This window comes from Aristolochia californica, unplaced genomic scaffold (genome assembly GCF_029961685.1).
Source record: "Aristolochia californica isolate CCGP_79_NKW_82.1479 unplaced genomic scaffold, dmAriCali1.0.hap1 SCAF_10, whole genome shotgun sequence".
In the NCBI taxonomy this organism is placed as follows: Eukaryota; Viridiplantae; Streptophyta; class Magnoliopsida; order Piperales; family Aristolochiaceae; genus Aristolochia; species Aristolochia californica.
Genome location: NW_027181771.1, coordinates 29888334 through 29894447, shown reverse-complemented (window position 1 = coordinate 29894447; position 6114 = coordinate 29888334). Strand labels below are relative to the sequence as shown.

Genomic DNA, 6114 nt, shown 5'->3' with positions numbered 1-6114 from the left:
GTTGGGTTGCTGCCGACTAGACTGCAGAAGATGAGCTGCAGCGTAGATTGGTAAAAGAACCCTGAAAGTCGATGCCGGCGTAGGGAAGGCTTTCGGTTTTCATGGTATTTATAGAAGCGAGCGTTCTGATCTTCCAGGAGATTCTACGATTTTAGTCGCTGAGCTATGAACTGCGTTGGCGGTCCTATTGACTTTCCGTGTAGGACACGTAGGGCGGCTCTTTATTATTCATTTGTTTAGTAGTCTCCGCGGGTAAGTGGCCACAGGAGAAAACCATAACTTATTCAAAATTACCCCCAGTTAACGGTGTCTTATCGCTTATCATATTTATCTTCAATCGTTATCTGTATGATTTTTTGAGGTCTTCGGCTCGTGTTTACCTTCAACATTCCTCGTTGAAATATATGTTAATGATACTTAATTTGCCAAGTAATTCATCATATTGGGACAAACTCAACTTCTTAGTAAATAAGTTTACATTTTGGTCGTTGGTTCGTACGTGTGATGTCTTAATCAAATCCGTTTGAATCTTTTTACGAATTAAGTGACAATCAACTTGATATGCTCGGTTTGCTCATGAAAAACCGGGTTAGAGGCAATATGTAGAGTAACTTGGTTGTCACAGTATAACATGACCGACTGATTATGTTTGATTTCCAAGTCCTTCAAAATATTCTTCAACCAAGTGATTTCACAACATGTGATAGTCATAGAACGATACTCTGCCTCTGCAATTGATCGAGTCACTGTTGTTTGCTTCTTCTTTTTTTCCAAGATATAGGTGATTGTCCAAGAAATATACAATACCCAATTACTTACCTTCTTGTGTCCTTGCATCATGCCCAATCTACATCACAAAATACATTTAATTGGAGTGTACTTGAGGAAGATAGAAAAATACCCTGTCCTAAAGTTTGTTGCAAGTATCGAAGGATTCTATGCACTGCCTCAAGATGTGGCGTTCACGGTTTCTCCATAATTTGGCTTAAAACATGGACAACATAGACCAAATCTTGTCTAGTAATGGTCAAGTAGATCAATCTTCCCAAAAAATGCCTATATGATGAAGAATAATTTAGGAGGTCTCCATCGGATATCGTAAGAGCTAAGTTTTGTTTCATCGGGGATATTGTAGGTTTGGCTCCTAGAAATCCAACATCTTCTAATTTATCCAAAGTATATTTCATTTGGGAGAGAGAAATCCCCTTCGAAGACCTTGCTACTTCTATGCCCAAAAAGGATTTGAGTTGACCAAGATCCTTGAGTTTGAACTATTTGGATAATAACTATTCAACATCTTCAATATGTTGTAGATTACTTGCCATAATTACATAATCAACATACACAAGTAATACCGTAAAACTTCTTTTGTTCGATTGGACGAATAATGAATAGTTTGCCTTTGATTGGTGAAAACCAGCAGTTTTGAGGGCTGTTGAAAGTTTCAAAAACCATTTTTGGAAGCTTGCTTTAAGCCGTATAAAGACTTGTTGAGTTTGCACACGTGAGTCTCCCCCTTTCGTCCAAATCCTGGAGGTAAGGACATGTATATATCTTCATCAAGATTACCATGTAAGAACACATTGTTGATGTCAAGTTGGTGAAGGTGTCATCCTTTAATAGCAGCAACCCTTAGAGGGACACGTACATTAACCAGTTTGGCAATGGGAGCAAATATCTCTAGATAATCGAGACCTCAATCTAGTTATAGCCTTTGGCGACCAAACGGGCTTTGTAACATTCGGTGGTTCCATCAAATTTGAGCTTCATTTTGTATACCCATTTACATCGAATGGGTTTCTTGCCAGGTAGAATAGACATGATAGTCCATGTGCGGTTATCTTGGAGAGTTTGTATTTCATCATGCATGGCTTTACGCTACTTAGGGTCCTTCATGGCCTATAAGAAACTAATTGGTTATTTGGAGATGGTTAATGAGTTGGAAAAAACTTTATGAGGGTTGGATAACTAGGCATAAGAAAGAACTTGAGAGAGTTTGTATGGTGTACCTGATTTTGTGACCACGATTGAGGCAGATGGTTGTTTAGAACATGATGATAAGGTCGTTTCCACATGAAAATGTTTGGAGGAAGGTTGGTCGCTTGGAGGGTATGGTGGATATGCGATGAGCAGGTGTTGGAGTGGGAAAAGGTATGTGGGCGGGGAGGAGAGGGGAGGGGGGGGGGGGGGGGGGGGGGGGGGGGGGGGGGGGGGGGTGGGGGGGGGGATGAGGAGAATGGTCAACACTTTAGTTTCATGGCTTGCTGAGAGATTAGGTGTGCAAGGGATAATATCATTAAAAAACTGGAGTCAAGTGGAGAAGAAATCAGGGGACTTTCTTTGAAAACGGAAATGGGAAATCTTTTTGAAAGAAAGTAACATCTTAGGACATAAACACTTTGTGAAATGCAAGATCATACTCTCTGTATCCCTTTTTCCCATAAGGATATCCAAGAAAGATGTAACGGGTTGCATGTACATCAAATTTAGATGACTTGTGGGCATGGGTGGAAGCAAAGTATAAACACCAAAATACTCGTAAATGTGAGTAATGGGGTACAATATTAAACAATTGTTCATAAGGTATTTTACCTCAGAAAAATGGTGTAGGTGTTCGAGTTATAAGATAAGCAGCAATTAAAATTACATCCCCCCAAAAAATTTTAGGAAGATGGGCTTGAAAAAAACAAAGCTTGTGCCATGTTTAGCAAGTGTCTAGTTTACCCTCGGCTACTCCATTTTGATGTGGGGTATTAACACAACTGGTTTAGTGGATAATTCATTTGGACAAGTAATTTACCTCAAGAATGAATTCAGAGTCATTATCACTACACACAACTTTGCCTTTGGAAGAGAATTGGGTTTCTACCATACTAATAAAATTAGTCAGGTGAGTCTGAGTTTCAGATTTGTGCCTCATCAAATAAACCCATCTACATCTAGTAAAGTCATCAACTACGGTGAGAAAATATTGGGCTCCAGAATTAGATGCAATTTGGAAACTTCCTCGGATATCGATATGCAACATTTCAAACGATGATTTGGTAGAAATTTTGCTCAAACAGAATGACAATCTAGTCTATTTAGCTAAGGGGCAAATCATGCAATTGTTTGTACTACAAGAGTTTTTGTTTAAAAAGGAAAATGAAACAAATACTTTATTTGAAGGATGCCCAAGACGTAGATGCCAAAGATCAGAAGGAGAGTGGACGGAATAGCAATACGATTGTTGTGGTTGATCAAGGTACCCCATCCATTCAGTTCCCATCCCAATCATCTTCCCTGAGCGTAGGTCCTATATTGCACAAAAATGAGTAACGAACACTATGATACATAGAGAATGATGGATAAGTTAGCTTATGGAAATGAGGTTGAGTTGGAAAATGGGGACATACAAAATATTATTAAGAATCAAACTAGAAGAGAACACCACTTGATCAACATGTGTAACATTGGCATGATAACCGTCTGGTAATTCCACTATTTTCTTCTTAATAACTCTCCAAGTTGTAAGTAATTCATGGCAGCAAACAATATGATTAGTGGCTCCACTATCGAGGATCCATGTGGTTTTCTTACTTGAGAGGAAAAGTATAGGGATTTACTTGAAAGTTCTTCATGGGTTGAGGAGTAAAGGGGAAGGAGATAGAAATGTCCTTATTCTCTATGTGTTTAGTTGATTATGTATGCTTGAGTTTGCAAAAAATATCAACTGTGTGACCCTTTCATCCACAATAAGTGCACTTCAAATGTGCCCGACAATTTGTAACCTAGTGACTATCTTTGTTACACTGGTGCATGCATAAGTACCACCTCTCTTGTTGGGATTCTTGCCGACAAAAGTTGTTGCTTCAGGTTGAACTATACTCCTTTGTGCTGATACATCTTTTTGTTGTTCATGTCTGAGCTTAAGTGAATAAATTTTGTCGAGTTTGGGCAAAGTATCCATTGTCAATATCTGAGCACGTGTGCTTAGTTAATCCCATGAAAATTTTGATTATTATATGTGTTTCTCGATAGGATAATTCCTATTTTATAGCTCCACAATGACATCTTGAGATAGGACAAAGATCTCTCTCATCCTAAATCCTTTGACTTTGGTAAAGTATGAGTCAAGAAACATATTATGTTGGATGCAATCATATATCTTATTTTCAATATGAAATAGTTGAACGCTATTTACCTGAGAAAAGCATTCGCATAATTCACTCCAAACGGCATGTGACCCATCACAATAGAACACACTTGTTGCAATATCTTTAGAGATCGAACCCAATAACAAATTTTGACAAGATTATCACAACGAATCCACTATTGCAATTCATCAACGCTTTATGTCTAGTTGTTTTATGGATCTATCAATAAAACCATATTTGTTCTTGACTGTTAGGGCCATAGTCATGGAATGACTCCATGTGCTATAATTCTCTGAGTGAAGAGTTGTGGTACGAGAACCAACCCAGGATCCGAATGGTGAGGATTTAGTGGGTGATAGGGATTAACAAGCATGAATGTGGGAAAAAATAAAGTTATCGAACTTCGCACAAATTCGGATTTCGAGCAAAACCTTTTTATGTGCTACTAGAGGCGTGTGTATTTTGAATGAAGAAAAGTGAAAATATTGATAACGCCTTGGAGTGCATACACATATGAAAAAAAATGTAACATATAAAATACTTTGGGGTACGTATTTTCTTGGAAGCGTTACGTGTGCTACGAAGAGCTGAAAATGAAGTGGAAAATGTTCCTCGGGGTGTATATGTTTCCTTCGAAGTCACAGTATCGTTGCTGCAATGTGATGGGGGGCTCTGAGATAGGGGAAGGGGGGACTCTGCGATGGAGGTGGCGGCGAATCTTCAAAAAAATTCTTTAGTGTGGAAATCACAACGGCGTTTGTGTTTTGCAAAGAAGGTAAAAGAAATTCTTCCTCATTGACGATGGTCACTGTTCGGAAACAGAGGAGGGCGCATGGAGAAAGAAATCCTTGTAGGCAATTTTTTTTCCTGGATCGGCAGGTATGCTCTGATACCATGATGAAATTCGTATTTTCCAATGTTTATTATGCAATAAGATTACATATTTATACATACAAGATAAAATAAAATCAAAAGTGGTTATAATCTCGCCAATCATATTTATCTTCAACTGTTATCTGTATGATTTTTCGAGATTTTCGGCTTGAGTTTATCTTCAACATGGATGACTACGGATTGCCTAATTTCGTTTCTTGGAGAAGTTCAAACCCATGATTTCAATTGCTTTCCCCTCAGGCTTCTTGACTTCCTCCTTAGGCATAGTCGCAGTAAGCACTCCATTTTCCATGGAGGCCTTCACTTGATCCAACTTGGCATTCTTAGGCAGTCAGAAACATCGTAGGAACTTGTCGTTGCTCCTCTCCACTCTGTGCCATTTGTCGTTCTTCTCCTCTTTCTCTCTGTTCCTCTCTCCGCTAAATTGAAGAACTCTTCCTTCTTAGACGTCCACTTTCACTTCTTCCTTCTTGAGGCTGGGAAGGTCCGGTTTGATGACGTGCGCTTCAGGGGTTTCCTTTCAATCGATCTGGGTATTTGCGAAAGCAGAGGTATCACTAGCCACATTGGAGAGGGGGAGTGTGGAAAAAGAGGTGATGAAAGGGAAACCTTCAAACGGGTCCCAAATGTTGAGGGAAATGGGATTGAAAACGTTAGTTCTGCGGCCGAAGAAGCTTGGGATGATCAACATTTTGGCTTGGAGTGAATTGATAATGGAAATCTGCAAACTAGATGGACGTCAACAAGTTGCTTCAAATGATTTTGTAGTTCAGGAAGTAAGCGAGAAGAATTCTTTGAAGGATTGATTACTTGATGGTTGTGGAGGGGAGACGAGGAACAATTTATAAACTAGGAGATGTGAGTAGAGGTGGCTCGGAGCCGAGCCTGAACCTGCTTATGTTTCAAGTCGAGTTTGATTTAAATATTTCGAACTCGAGCACGAGCTGAGCCCAACCTCGAGCCTAAAACAGTTATTGAGCTCGAGCCCAATAATTTTAAACGAGTTCGAGGTTGAGCTCGAGTCGAGTTCGAACTTAACATACATTTAAAACTTTTAAAAAAATACATGTCCCAAGTTCGAACT

At 39.3% G+C, this 6114-nt stretch overlaps 1 pseudogene; it reads right to left on the bottom strand.

Annotated features, from left to right (window-relative positions):
- Positions 1-5214: 5214 nt before the first annotated feature.
- Positions 5215-5721, bottom strand: LOC137943066 (17.8 kDa class I heat shock protein-like; annotated as a pseudogene).
- Positions 5722-6114: the final 393 nt, after the last annotated feature.